We start from the raw sequence: 15902 nt of genomic DNA on the forward strand, positions 1-15902 counted from the left end.
ACAGATTCTGGAAATATTTCGGGATCCATTGGCGGGGTAATTCTAGAATCAGTGAATATTGTGTGTTGATTAGAGTGGTGCTGGAAAAGCATCCGAGGAGCTGGAAAATCGACGTTTCGGGCAAAAGCCCTACATCAGGAATCCTGAAGGGCTTTTGCCCGAAACGTCGATTTTCCTGCCCCTCGGATGCTGCCTGACCTGCTGTGCTTTTCCAGTACCACTCTAATCTAGACACTGATTTCCAGCATCTGCAGACCTCACTTTTGCCTAGAATATTGTGTGTTGTCTGTCCCATGCATACTTTATGTTAATATTTTTCTATCGCCTCCATCAATATTAATTTGCAGAATTTATAAATACTGTCCCAGATTAAAAGTATTCAAATGCTAATTATAAATTGGAATTTTAAATGGATGGGGGGGGGTACAGAAAGAGACATTAGTTGGGCAACTTTTTCACGAGCTCATATATGTTCTCATGAATTCAGAATTTTAATTTTTTTAGCTTGTTTCTTGTACTGGAAAACAGAATATCTAACCATTTTACAGTTTTAAAGTGACATCCCGGTCTCTCAAGGTACAAACTGTTGGAAAACAATTTAATAAAGCGAGGCGCTGTTCCTTTAAATTGATTATCTATGTTCAATCGGAAGTTGGTATTGGTAAAGGGAGCCAAACAAACATGAACTGGCCAGCACGGATTTATAGGAGCACCGTCAGAAAAGGCCCTGTAATCACAGTGCAAACACCTCCTGTTCATTCACAGCCTTTCATTCTGCCGACCTTCCCCAGATTAAAAGAGAACTCATTCTTTGGTCCGGGGAGGGGGGAGCAGAAAGAGTCTGGCTGAGGCAACCACCATGGGCGGTAGAAGCACGTAATCGAGGTCCCTGCCTCCTTCTCCTGTCCAGGCCAGAGTGAATTTACCTTTCTGCCGCTTCCATATAGAAGTGCACTTTCATTACCACAATTTATTAAAGCGCATTCCTGTTAACTTAAGGATGTTCCTGCTTATAGTTTAACATTCAACTATTACTTTGAACATATTAACATTCACGAGATAATTATTTACATATACGAGGTATGTATTATTCCAGTTAAGTTTTTGAAAACGATTCAAATTTTGAAAAATTAATTTCAGACAGATTATTGATAATCAGACTCTAACACTAATCCATCCCTTAAACAAATCTCAAATGAGCGTATGAAATGCAAACAATAATTAGCACGTCTACAAAATCACTATTTGAGTGTTTCACTGATTATTTTTGCAGTTAAATCTCCAATTTTAAATATATATCTGATGTGTTATTAAAATATTGAGAGAAAAAGTACAATGCTGTTATACAAGACCACTTTCAAGCATGTCAAATGGCATGGCCATTTTCGTGCTGTTCATAAAAGAAAAAAAAACTGGGATATTTTCAGTCTGTGAGGAGAGCTTAGTCAGTGGATTTAGTATGCCTGTTAGAACAAGTTTCCAAAGCTCCCTTCATTCAACAATTGTTTCACTGACATCCTTGGGGGTAAAACAGTTTTATGCCAGGGTATGGGTGTGATATGTTATCTGCCTTAATACAAGTTTTACAGAGGAAGTTGGTACATTTACTGCAGTGAGGTACTCACTTAATGAGCTCTGTAAAATAACTGGTTATTGAATGCTCTGATGTCAGGAAGTAAGCACTGATCTTACACTCTTCCTTTGGAGTATTTAAGGTCCTAATTGAAGAGTTTCTTTCTTTGTTCAATTTTCCGCTCTCCTCTTAAAGGTGCTAACTTATCCCTTTAGATATGGTTTGCAAGGCTTCTTCATCCATGGCTCTGAACAATGAGTGTTGGATATGGCATTGGAACATGGGGCCATCAGAGCCAGGCGCATCCTACATCCATTTAGGTTGCTTTATGCATGAGAATTTATTGGACAATAGTAAGAGGAACTGTTGGCATTCCAAACCGCAGCACTAGTGTAGCCTCTCATTTACTCCCTGGTTAGGCATAATTTGGAGATGCCGGTGTTGACTGGGGTGGTTTAATTGGAAGCACACTAGCTTTCGGAGCACGGCTCCTTCATCAACCACCTGATGAAGGAGCAGCGCTCCAAAAGCTAGTGTGCTTCCAATTAAACCTGTTGGACTTTAACCTGGTGTTGTGTGATTTTTATCCCTGGTTAGGATTAGTTAACCCAACCCAAACTCTTCTTGTCTGTGTGGTTTACTGCTAAACTAACTAAGGAGGCAGCTCAATGGTACAATGAGTCAGTCATCAATTCTACTTATGTTACTCAACAATAACTTTGGAATAGAAAAGATCAGTGGTGAAGCACTAGACAATAGGCAGAATCTTGTTGTGACGGGAGTGGAGTGTCTCAGCCACTGGCCGGAGAGCCACTGAAAGACCCACACTTTCTTTTCAGGAAGGGCCACCAAACCACGTCAGTCAGGCAGTGATGAGGACCCTGGAAAGCCTTCATCTGGAATCAGGAATTGAGGGGTGGGAGTCTCATCTACTGAGAACTGTCATCCATTCAGAGGCTGGCAGTTCATGCCCACAAGCGTCAGTAGTGATCCTGTAGCTGCTGCCAGCAAGACAGGCTCTTGAGTCCCAGAGTATGGAATGATTCAGGCTACAAGTCAATTATGGGGTGTGGTCTTGAGGCTGGAGTGGCTGTGGGTTTAGCACAAAGTGCCATGAAGTGACTCTCAATGGGATTGCCTTTCTGATGTCTAATTCTTTGTTCAGACACTGAGTGGGAAGTAAGAAAACTGGTCACATGGCTGATCTCCACAGGATTTGAGGTCCTGAAGGGTCATTAGTTGGTCACTAAGGGGCCTAAGTGACATTGGGATAGGAAGGTTGACCCTGAGCCTTTCCCCTCATAACTCAATTCTGGTATAGGCAGGGAAGCACCGAAGGTCAGGCATATCTTCATCCTATCTGATTACATGCCCTACCCCTCCAGGTTTGCCAACAGTTCTGAGCAGGACACTGCATCCAACCTTATTTGTCTGAATATTTTCTACCTCATGGTCACAAGTTCAAGGTGAAACTCTTCCTATACTGCTATTTTCAAGCCAGTTCATGGTTGGGGCAGAATAACAACTCAAAACTGCTTTTCAACTTGGGCATTTTTCCAATGTACAAGGATGCTCATTATAGGAAATGTTGGTTCTTGCACAGTTGTAAGTGTTCTGAGGAAGGTTTAAGTTAACTGAGCATTTCGGGCTACAGTCCTGTATGCCCTTATTTGAGTATTTGCTTCCAAATACTCTGGGGTTGTATTTAACTGAATAATATTAATACTAATATAGCTAATTAAAATGAATAAAATATGTTAAAACAAAAATAACATATCTAGAGATGAACTAACTGGGATATTTCCAAGGTCTGGATCTTTACCATCATTTTATAATGTATTTCAGATTAGATTCCCTACAGTGTGGAAACAGGCCCTTCAGCCCAACCAGTCCACACTGACCCTCCGAAGAGCAACCCACCCAGACCCATTTCCCTCTGACTAACGCACTTAACACTATGGACAGTTTAGCATGGCCAATTCACTTGATGTGCACATCTTTGGACTGTGGGAGGAAAGCGGAACACCCAGAGGAAACCCACAAAGACACAGGGAGAATGTGCAAACTCCACACAGTCACCCGGCTGGAATTGAACCTGGGACCCTGGTGCTATGAGGCTGTGGTGCTAACTGCTGAGACCGTGCCACCCCTAATTTCAACATCTCCAATATTTTCCTTTGCTGTTACCATTTTATGTTGGTTTAGATAAATGCCAGGTGCTGCATTTTGGGAAAGCGAATCTTAGCAGAATGTAAACACTTAATGGTAAGGTCCTAGGGAGTGTTGCTGAACAAAGAGACAGTGCAGGTTCATAGCTCCTTGAAAGTGGCGTTGCAGGTAGATAGGATAACGAAGGCAACGTTTGGTATGCTTTCCTTTATTGGTCAGAGTATTGCGTACAGGAGTTGGGAGATCATGTTGTGACTGAACAGGACATTGGTTCTGCCACTGTTGCAATATTGCATGCAATTCTGTTCTCCTTCCTATTGGAAAGATGTTGTGAAACTTGAAAGGGTTCAGAAAAGATTTACAAAGAAGTTTCCAGGATTGGAGGATTTGAACTATAGGGAAAGGTTGAATAGGCTAGGGCTGTTTTCCTTGGAGCTTCGGAGGCTGAGGGGTGACCTTATAGAGGTTTATAAAATCATGAGGGGTATGGATAGGATAAATAGACAAAGTCTTTTCCATGGGGTGGAGGAGTCCAGAATTAGAGGGCGTAGGCTTAGGGTGAGAGGAGAAAGATATAAAAGAGACCTAAGAGGCAACTTTTTCACTCAGAGGGTGGTATGTGTATGGAATGAGCTGCCAGAGGAAGTGGTGGAGACTGGTACAATTGCAACATTTAAAACACATCTGGATGGGTATATGAAAGGAAGGGTTTGGAGGGATATGGGTTGGGTGCTGGCAGGTGGGACCAGATTGGGTTGGGATATCTGGTTGGCATGGAAGAGTTGGACTGAAGGGTCTGTTTCCATGCTGTACATCTCTATGACTCTATGACAAGAAGCAGCACCAGGCTTTGGTTAATCTGGAGTAGCTGGGATGTATACGTTTAAAATTGACTTTGTATATAATTGCAGAACCTTTAGAAGTATTGATATGCAAACGTATCTGAGAATGCAGGTCCACAGATCACTGAGGGTGGCAGTCTAAGTAAATAAGTTACTTAAAATAAAGGCCTATATTTGCCTGGGGCACTGAGTATAAGGATAGACGAGTTATGCTGCAGTTTTATAGAAATTTAGTTAGATCACACTTGGAATAATGCATTCACTTCTGGTCACTACACTATCAGGAGGATGTGGATGCTTTGGAGAGAGTACAGAAAAGATTTTCCTGGATGTTGCCTGGTATGAGGGATTTTAGCTATGAAGAAAGGTTGGAACTCAGGAGGTTGAGGGGTGACATGATAGAAGTTTATAAGATTGTGAACGACATGCAGAGTGGAAAGTCTGAGGCTTTTTCCCAGGGTGTAGGGTTCAATTTCTAGGGGACACAGGTTCAAGGTCCGAGGGGGAAAGTTTAAAAGAGATGTGCGAGGCAATTTTTCACACAAAGGGTGGTGAGAGCTTGAAATGAGCCAGAAGTAGTGGTGGAAGCAGTCATATTAGTAGCATTCAGGAAGCACCTGGACGAATGCATGAATAGGAAATGTATAGAGGGATACGGATTCTGTAAGTGAAGACAGTTTTAGTATGGAAGAGCAAAATGTATTGGCGCAAGCTTGGAGGGCTGATGGGCCTGTTCCTATGCTGAATTGTTCTTTGTTTTAATCAATCTTTATTTTTATTCTCAAAAGAATGAAAGAAAAACATTCATCTACATAAAATTTATTGCAATCTCAGAATTTTTCAAAGCTAATGTGGTAACTTTGAGGTATGGTCACTGTTAGAACCTCACCATCCCCTTTATCTGCAGCTTCCCTTGCACCCATCCCAAGTCCTGATGAAGGGTTAACACCTGAAACATTGACTTCTCTACCTTCTGTTGCTGCCTGGCTTGCTGTGTTATTCCAGTCTCCTGTCTGTCTACACTTTTGTACACAGCAAGTTTCCACTATTATCAATGAGATAATGGCCAAGATACTGGGCAAAATTCCTTGCTTTTCTTGGATCTTTTATATCCACTTGAAGGACCACATAGGGTTTTGATTTTACATCAAATTCAAAGGATCCATTCATACTGCAAAGGAGTGCCAGCCTAAATTATTGTCTGAAGTCCGAGTTCAACGAATGGGGAGAAGAATGGTTGCAGGACATTCTGGAGGAGGAGGGCGAACAGCCAGTGGTCGTGGCACATGTTGGTACTAACAACATAGGTTAAAACAAGGGATGAGGTCCTGAAAGCAGACTATAAAGAACTCAGAAGGAAGTGAAAATGTAGAACCTCAAAGGTGGTAATCTCATGATTACTTCCAATTCCACAAGCTAGTTAGAGTTGAAACAGCAGGATATATAGGATGAACGCATGGCTGAAAAGATGGTGTGAGACACAGAGTTTCAGATTCAAGGGGCATTGAGACCGGTTCTGCAGGAGGTGGGACCTATACAAACTGGACAGGTTACACCTGGGCAGGACTGGGATTAATGTCCTTGGGGCATATTTGGTAGCGTGGTTGGGGAGAGTTTAAACTAGTATGGCAGGGGGATGTGAACTAGAAGAGTAGGTAGTAGATGCAGAAATTGAGGGAGAGTTTAAACTAGGGCAAACATGATTAAGAGCAAGAACAGCAGGGAAACACTGCTGAAAAGAGCAGGGGAGGTAGTCTGAAATTCACGTGTTTCAATGCAACAAGTATAATAGGGAAAGAGATGAACTTACAGCTTTGGTTAGTACTTGGAACTATGACATTATTGTGATTACAGAGACTTGGCTGAAAGGGGGATAGGATTGGCAGCTGAAAGTCCAGGATTCAGAGGTTTCAGGTGTGATGGAAGGGGAGGTGAAAGGGATGGGGGAGTTGCATTACTGGTAAAGGAGTATCTCACAGCTGTACTGAGAGAGGATACATCAGAGGACTTGTGCAGTAAGGCAATCTGGGTAGAACTCAGGATTAGGAAAGATGAAATCACAATGCTGGGGGTATACTACAGGCCTCCCAATAGCCAGCTGGAGATAGAGGAGAGAATACATAGACAGATTTTGGAAAGATGTGAAAACAGTAGAGTTGTAGTCAGTGATTTTAACCTTAAAAATGTGTTGTTGCTGGAAAAGCGCAGCAGGTCAGGCAGCATCAAAGGAACAGGAGAATCGACGTTTCGGGCTTTCTCCTAGTGATTTTAACCTCCCATATATTGATTCATTACGTGCTAGGGGCTTGGATGGGACAGAATTTGTAAGGCAAAAGTGAGGACTGCAGATGCTGGAAACCAGAGTTCAGATCAGAGTGGTGCTGGAAAAGCACAGCAGGTCAGGCAGCCTGCTCCTCGGATGCTGCCTGACCTGCTGTGCTTTTCCAGCACCACTCTGATCTAAACCCCAGAATTTGTAAGGACCATTCAGGAAGGTTTCTTGACGCAATATATGAACAATCCAACCAGGGAAGGGGTTATGCTGGACCTGGTTTTGGGAAATGAGCCCGGCCAGGTGAGTGCAGTTTCAGTGGGGGAGCATTTTGGGAATAGTGACCATAATACCATGAGTTTCATGGATAGGGATATCAGCCGGCCTCGGTGAAGGTGTTAAATTGGGGGAAAGTGAGCTACAACAGTATTAGGAAGGAACTGGAAAATGTTGATTGGAGGCAGCTGTTTGAGGGTAAATCTACATCGGATGTGTGGGAATATCTCAAATGGTAGCTGATAAGAGTTCAGGAGTGGCATGTTCGTGCGAGAACAAAGGATGGGTGTGGCAGCTTACGTGAACCTTGGATGACCAGGGATGTTATGACTTTGGTCAAAAAGAAAAAGGAAGCATATGTAAGGTCTAGGAGGATGGGAACTGATGAAGCCCTTGAAGTATGTTAGGGAAGTAGGAAAGGACTTAAGCAAGGAATTAGAAGAGCTAATAGGGGTAATGAAAAGTTGTTAGCAAACAGGATTAAAGAGAATCCAAAGGCTTTTTATACATATATAAAAAGCAAGACAGTAGCCAGGGAAAGGGTTGGCCCACTCAAGGACAAAGGAGGGAATTTGTGTGTGAAGCCAGAAGAAGTAGGTAAGGCGCTTTACAAATATTTTGTTTGGTATTCACCAAAGGAATTGGTGGAGGATGATCTCTGGGAAGGGAATAGGCAGAAGTGGGTACTGCAGATGCTGGAGATTAGAGTCAAGATTAGAGTGGTGCTGGAAAAGCACAGCAGATCAGGCAGCATCTGATGAGCAGGAAAATCGACCGGATATAGGTCCTGTAAGTTATGCCAATTTTAGAATAGAAGGGCAAAACATTGGTGCAGGCTTGGAGGGCCAGAGGGCCTTTCCTATGCTGTACTGTTCTTTGTTCTCAGAGGTTTAAATAAATATTTAATAAATACTTAAATAGAACTGCTCATATGCTATATAAGTCTTTGAAAAGGCTTCACAATGACAAAGTAATAGAAGTTTCATACCAAATCTAAACTGCCCTGTGGATGACCTGGGCATGATCAAAATGATTCTGCATGTACCAGTATGAAAATATTTTATTTCCCACTGTTGATGTTACTTATCTTGAAAAGGATAAACCTCAGGAGTGCTGCTTGTTCCCTCAACATCTATTAGAATAAGTTTCTATGACCACAAGCTCCCATTACCTTGCTGTATTCCTAGGTATATGATAGGCTTCCGGCCAAGTCTATATCTGAATTTTGAATATGCACAGAGATTGCTCATTTGACAATATACTTCCTTGTAATCCTGCTAAATTCTAGATGTATCATATCAAGCAGAGATAACAGCATTGGAGTCATTTAAAATAAGGGAAATTAAAATCGGAAACTTGATGTGAGATATGTTTTGATAAACAATGCTGACCTGTCTCAGACCAGCCTTCTTGCTTATGCATAGGATTACTTCATATTTAAATTAGTTTGCTGATGTGTGGAAGTCAGATTTTGGTATACATCAATGGGTTTAGTGATAGGTCTAGTGTAAGGTCTCTTGTCACAGAAATGTTTTACAAGAATGATTCTGGGGAGTGGACCTTACAGTAATGTAGAGAAATTGACAAAGCCTGGGCTTGTTTCCGTAGTGGGGAGAAAATGGGGGAAGTGTGATAATGGTGAAGAGGTAATAAGGCTTTTCATTGAAGGGAAGGTCATATATCTGTTATCTGGAGAGACTGAGATGCTATTGCAAATTGGGAGTGTACCCATTAAATCTCAGGTAACCTTGAGATAACCCAATGAGAAAATTATCCAGTTGAAAGAGCAGGGAGAAGTTCATCGGTGTTCCACTTACACTGTTTAAATCTCAGGAGGAAACTGTGTACGTATCTTCTAAAAATACCAAAACCGGTATCTATTGCTCATACCCAGTTCTTTTGAGAAGTTGGTGGTGAGCCTTCTTTGAGAAATTCTGCAATCCATTTGATGTTGGTATACCCACAGTGTTGTTAGCTGTGGGATTCCAGGTTTTTGACTGAGTGATGATTAAGCAATAATTGATGGAGATATGGTCAAGCCACACTTATTTGTGTTTCTCTTCTCCTTTAAGCTTGTTTGTTAGAAAGGCTTTGTTGAAGAAACCTAGGGATGTTGCTATAGCACATCTTGCAATGCAAATGATGGTGAAGAAAGCACATTTTCGTCATTGGATTGTTGCTGATTAAGCAAATGATGGTGTGGAGGATGGGATCAAACTTCTTCCATGGTGTTAAAGTGTAACCTGTCTAGACAAGTACGGGAAATTTCTGCAACTCTTGAATTGCAGTTTGTGTGTGCTGGAGAGACTTTGAAGAATTGGGAGGTGAGAACCTTATTGCAGAAAGTTTTTTGTGAGCATCCCTGGCTGGGTCAGCATTTATTGCTTTGCCTAGTTGCCCTGGAAAAGTGATGGTGAGCTGTCTTCTTGAACTGCTGTAGTCCTTTTGGTGTAGGTAGATCCACAATGTTGATAGGAAGGGAATTCCAGGAAGGAATGGTGATATATTTCCAAATCAGGATCATGAGTAGTTTGCCAATGGTGGTGTTCCAATGTGTCCTCTGCCTTTTCCTTTTAGGTGGTAATGACCATGGGTTTGGAAGAGCCTTGGTGAATTTCTACAGTGCAGCTTGAGAATGACACACATTGCTGCTACTGAGTATCAGTGTTAGAGGGAGTAGATATTGTGGATATGGTGCCAATCTAGCTGGCTGTTTTATTCTGGATGTTGCCAAGCTTCTTGAGTGTTGTTGGAGATGCACCCATCCAGGCAAATGGGGAGTATTCCTTTGCACTCCTGATTTATAGACAGTGGACAAACTTAAGGGAGTCTGAAGGCAAGTTGCTTGCTGCAGGATTCCTAGTCTCTGACCAACTCTTGTGGCCACTGTATTTTTGTGACTGGACCCATTCAATTCTGTTTAATGGTAACTTCCAGAATGCTAATAGTGAGGATTCAGTAATGGCAATGAGGTCCCATTGCATATCAAAGGGGAGTGGCTCGTTTCTCTCTTGCTGTAGATAGTCATTGCCTGCACTTGTATGGTCAGAAAATTATTTGCCACTTTTCAGCCCAGACCGTGACATTGTGCAGGTCTTGCTGCATTTTGGACATGCTTCAGTATTTGAGGAGGTATAGCCTATTCTTGAGGCTGGAACAGCTCCAGTTAAATTTCTCGAGTAGTGACTCAAAATATATTGATGGACGGAATTCAGTTCAGAGCTGTTCAGACTCTGATCTGTTGAAGATGTCTGGTGTTTTATAGTATGAATATGATTTTGCTGTTTTTCAGTCGAAACTTGCATATTATTCTGCTGTTGGTGCAAGTGGACATGGATTGATTTATTATCTGATGATTTGAGAATGGAACCAAACACTGTGCAATAAATAGCAAAATCCATATTTCTGGCATGTTAGAGGGGAGCTTAATGATGAAGCAGCTCACTACAATGAGGCCCAGGATTCAAAAATCCCTATACCATAGGTCTTGTCAGATTTAGTCCCTAAACTTGCTGGATTTATGTGAATAAGGAAAAACACGCACTTCACTCTGGACAATCACATACTGTACCTGCAGACTCCTCAGTACCTTGAGTAGGAGGCTTTACAGCATAATGATTGCTTTCTGAGACACCTGACTGAACAAAAAATATACATATTAGAATCCACACTCAATCACCAAAATCTCTCAGCTACTTCCTGACAACTCCTCCTGCAGGATACCCTGAAAGACCACTGCAACTTTATGAAGTACTCTTTACTTAAAGCATCCCATCATCCTACTCTATCCATTTGTCACCCTATCCATATGCACAAGTTTCTGCCCAGTCTCTGAATCAAATGGTTGTGAGTTCAAGTCCAAATCTAGAATCTTGAGCATATAATCCATGCAAATATCTCAGCGCAGTATTGAAGGAATGTTGGGCTATCAAATCTGCAGCTTTTCATGAGATCTTAAAGCGTGTATGTTTGGTGAGTTTGTTGGTTTGTATGGTAAAGTTGGAGAGATGGGAGTACGGGGAGTCTAGTCATGATGTGCTATCGATCATAATGTGTGGGGCAGATTTGATGCAGCAACTAGTCTTTTCCCGCATGTTGTATTTAATATTTATACAAACATTCAAACAATCCTAAGTATCATGAAATGTTCATATTATGCAAATTAAAGAAATGGTTTAAAATGGAAGTTTATAATGTTTGAAATCTAATCTATCTTGGAGCAACACTTTCTAAGGTAGAATTGGCACTGGTGGCAATAGTGAGGGAGGGTTGGTTTGGTGGTCGGGGGGTAAGGGGTGGAGTTGGGAAGGTGTATTTGACATGCCTGGCAATTAAACGAAGACACTTTGGTTTGAGTTGTGTCCGGACTCTTCTTTGAAAGCCATTGATCAGTTTCTCTGTCAATTACTTTCCTGGTCATTCTTTCACCTTGAAGGTTAAACTGCTTTGCTCATGGCCTCTGACCGTAAATGACCTCTCTTTTTGAAGTGATTATCCCTTTATCTATGGTGTTGATGGGGATACTGTGGCATTTTATGCCATCATACTGGATATTGAACTATAGGTGTGAATAGTTCTGCTGACTGCTGTATTTTTATATACAAAAGCAGTGTTCCTTGTGGTTACACTTTTACAACCACTAAGAGAAAAAGGATAATTTTCTGATAATTACTAAAAAAAGACAATAATTTAGTGGTAATGAGAGAACACATAAATACAGTTGTCAGACTCTCACCCGAGGCCCAATGGAAAGTAGCCTTTTAAGCCAAAATAGATACAATTAAAGTGTAAAGAATAGGCCTTTGATGTTGGCCTGGAAGTAGGAGAAACACTCTTAATCAAAAAAAAGGCTTTCTGTCCAGTCACTTTGGTTACAGACCGTTAATAAGATCACTTTGAAGGGTTGAGGGTGTCTTGCTAATCTGCCAATGTAAAATGTTAATGTTACTGCACTGTGAAGAGCTCAAACGTTAAAGGTCATAGTGTTGCAGCTGTTCCACTGCAATTCCTTAGGGATAGAATCCTTTATATTTGTGTTGACTCAAGGCTAAAGGTTTTCTTTTAAGGCACAAGTAAAATTAATTGGTCCATCACTGAGCAGACTCAAATTCAAAACATATAAAAAAGATGAATCTGTTTTGCTTGTGGTAGATCACCCCCCTCCCCCCCATCCCTTCCACTTCTGACATTATTTTCTTCACCACAGTTATAAGGTGATACATTTTGGCAGGACTAACAAGGCAATGAATGTCACAAGGTCCCACCTGCCCCACACATGTATCATAACATGTTTAAACAGGGTGATTAAAAATATCTACACAGTGAATGATGAGACCCCATGAAGTACAGAGGATCGGGGGGCCTTGGTGTGTACATCCACAGATCCTTGATGGATGCAGGACAGGAAATCAGATGGTTAAGAAGTTGAATGGGGCAAATGGAACACTCTTATTCCTTACAGGTATGTTGGCAAATGGCAATATTTGTGCTTATTAATCAAGGCATTGAATACAAGAGCAGGGAGTTTTATAATGGAGTATATAAAGCATTAATTAGACCACAGATGGAGTATGCGTGCAGTTCTAGTCACTGCACTAGATAACATTACAATGGAGCGGGTGCAGAGGAGATAGGCTAGGCTGTTTCCTTAGAGCAGAGAAGTCTGAGAAGGGACTGATTGAAGTGGACCAAATTGTGAGAGGCATATTCAAGGTAGGTAGGAAGAAATTTTTCTATTTAGTAGAGAATCAGGTGGTAGCCAGTTTGCAGAACGCAATGATAAATCCAGATGAGGATTGCAATCTACAATTTCCTCATTCCAGTAACTGATTCACAGTTAGGATCAATGGTTTATCTTGAATATATATTCAATCAGTTGTTACTTTGAGTGAACAAATGGTGCAAGTACACTTGCAGTGATTTTTCCTTATGTTTCAAATAAATTAGTTTTTTCAGTCCAATTTTAAATAAAATATCCATGTCACACATCACAACACCCTTTCCAGCAGCAACTCATTATTGCTGAGTATTGGAGTGAATATTTGTAAGAAACCAGACTATTTCACAGTGTAAAGATACTGTTTTTACCAAGAACAAGAATAATGTTTTCAAAACAACAAATGCTGAAGATCACAGTGGGTCAGACAGCATCCATGGAGAGAGAGCAAGCTAACGTTTCAAGTCTAGATGATTCTTTGTTATAAGAGACGGATGCTAATGAGTAAATGGTCATTTCGACACCTGGCTTGGGTGAGAGGCAATTGTTAGCTTGACTTGCTCAACAGTCAATCTCCCACAATCAATAAATAAAAGGAATTGGGCCCTTTTCAACAAATTCTGGCCTCTCTTGCATCCCCAATTTCCACTGACCAAGCCCGTGCTTCCAGCCATCTGGGCCCGAAGTTTTGGAATATCCTTCCTAGATCTCACCACGGTGGCACAGTGGTTAGCACTGCTGCCTCACAGCGCCTGAGACCCGGGTTCAATTCCCGACTCAGGCGACTGACTGTGTGGAGTTTGCACGTTCTCCCCGTGTCTGCGTGGGTTTCCTCCGGGTGTTCCGGTTTCCTCCCACTGTCCAAAGATGTGCGGGTCAGGTGAATTGGCCATGCTAAATTGCCCGTAGTGTTAGGTAAGGGGTAAATGTAGGGGTATGGGTGGGTTGCGCTTCGGCGGGTCGGTGTGGACTTGTTGGGCCGAAGGGCCTGTTTCCACACTGTAAGTCTAATCTAATCTCTTTATTTAGCTCACATTTGAATATTGTCTGAGAAGACTCATGTCATGGAATGCCTTGCTCTGTCAAAGGTACTAGACACTACAAGTTGTTACTGAAGAGGAGACTGGACAGTAGATACTGATCTTTGTAATTCATCAGAAATTGACCCTCAAGGCAGCAACTATAAATATGAAATTAGAAGAAACATCTTACCTTTACAGCTGGAGAAAAATAAATCAATTGACATTTTTGTTTAGATTACATGCCTATGAGATCGACATGTAGACAGACACAGACACACATACACACAAAGACAGACGCATTCATGCACAAAGACAGACAGACACACAACATACAGACATGCACACACAAAGACAGACACACATGCACACACAAAACAAACAGACACATAACACATACACACACAAAATAGACAGACATGCAATACACAGAGACAGGCAGACACACAGACAGACAGAAGCATGGACATACACAGCTACTTGGACTTTTTTTTGCACTGGGGAGGATGCAGAGAAGAAAAAACAAGTGTATAGGGAATTGACTGTGAGGAAAATTTAAAGAAAATTAATAGAGTCAGAACCTTCCTCCTCTTGGGCACCAGTACACTGTGACCAAAGTATGCTGTGCTTGTTCAGTTCAAGCTCTACCTGATTTTGGTGGGCTATTGGACAATAAGGATTGGTAAGAGGGTCCAGAAAGATGAACAGATGTACCCAAAGCCTTGTGAAAACTCGTACATAATAAAGAGCCACAGACCTTGGCTGCACTCAACCCCCGCAAGAAAAAAGCTTCATCACCAGAACTATGGGTTGTCTTCACTGAATATTGAGGAATGACACTTTCCTTCCAGCCTCCTTCACCTGGGCACACACAGCCTGTGCTTCCTGCATCCAGTGAATCATCTCTGACCTACAAAAGCCCTGTGAACTCAAGGAGTGTCTAAAGGGGTGTGGCTGAGGTGAAATCAATGTTTGTGACCAATTGTGATCTAACGTTTGTGCTCATGGGCAAAAGCCAGGGAATTCAGCCCTAAAATGTATAATTTAGAGGGGAACTAAAGAGTGATGGGGAAATAACTTGATGCCAGGAACAAATGAACAAAGCAACATGCAATTATGTAGCACTTTTTATAATTTCAGGGTCTTTGAAAGCACATTTTAGTCATCAAAATACTTTCGAAGTATCATGGTGTTGTCAGTTCCTTCAGTGAATCAGCACATCAATCTGGAGCCACAGGTCCTTTGCCATAAAAGTCAACAGTTGTCTCAAGGAAGTAGGCAGATCTTAAACAAGGATTCTATTTTCTCTCTCTCCTTCCACTTCTGTCACTATTCTGTAGTATAGTTTGTGTAGGCAGTTGCTGAGCGTGTTGGATGAGGTGTTGACAATAAAGTGGTGTGTGGCCAGTTTGGCCCTTGCACAGATGTTAATCTGTCCCCTTTACAAAGCAGCCTTCAGAGTTTCCTTAAAATATTTTCTTTGTTTCAAGATTAAGTGCTACTCTTATGTTTTAGAAAGAGGATCTGCTTCAAAAGCTGATTTAGACAGCATGCATATGCAGTCTCCAGACCAGGGGAGCTAATTTCATATGACCGTGGCTGCAGTGCTGTAAGAATTGTTCAGAATGCTGGAGCCTGTTCACCAATTTTCCCACTTGACCTTGGGTATCCTGCAGAGAAGCCGCAAGTAGAAAGTCTGAAGTGCCTTGGTGCTCATCCTCATTGCCATATAGAAGGGTGATGGTGACAACAGTGATGTACACTAAAGCCTTTGTGTTCTTATGGAGATCTCTCATCAAAGACCCCAGTTACATGATTTTAGGAAGCCAATGCTGGCACAACTGAAATTGTGTTGCAGTTCCTCTTCAATGGTGAACTTCAGAGAAGCTGGGATATGGCGAAGTGTTCAATTACTTCTAAAGTTTCCTCATCAATAACAGCAGCTGGAGGTGTAAGTCTTGTACGAGGGAGGACTGGTGGGATTTTGGTCTTGCTGATATTGAGTGAAAAATTACTGTTTAGTCTGCAAGGGTGA

The sequence above is a fragment of the Hemiscyllium ocellatum genome, chromosome 25 (genome assembly GCF_020745735.1).
Source record: "Hemiscyllium ocellatum isolate sHemOce1 chromosome 25, sHemOce1.pat.X.cur, whole genome shotgun sequence".
Lineage (NCBI taxonomy): Eukaryota > Metazoa > Chordata > Chondrichthyes > Orectolobiformes > Hemiscylliidae > Hemiscyllium > Hemiscyllium ocellatum.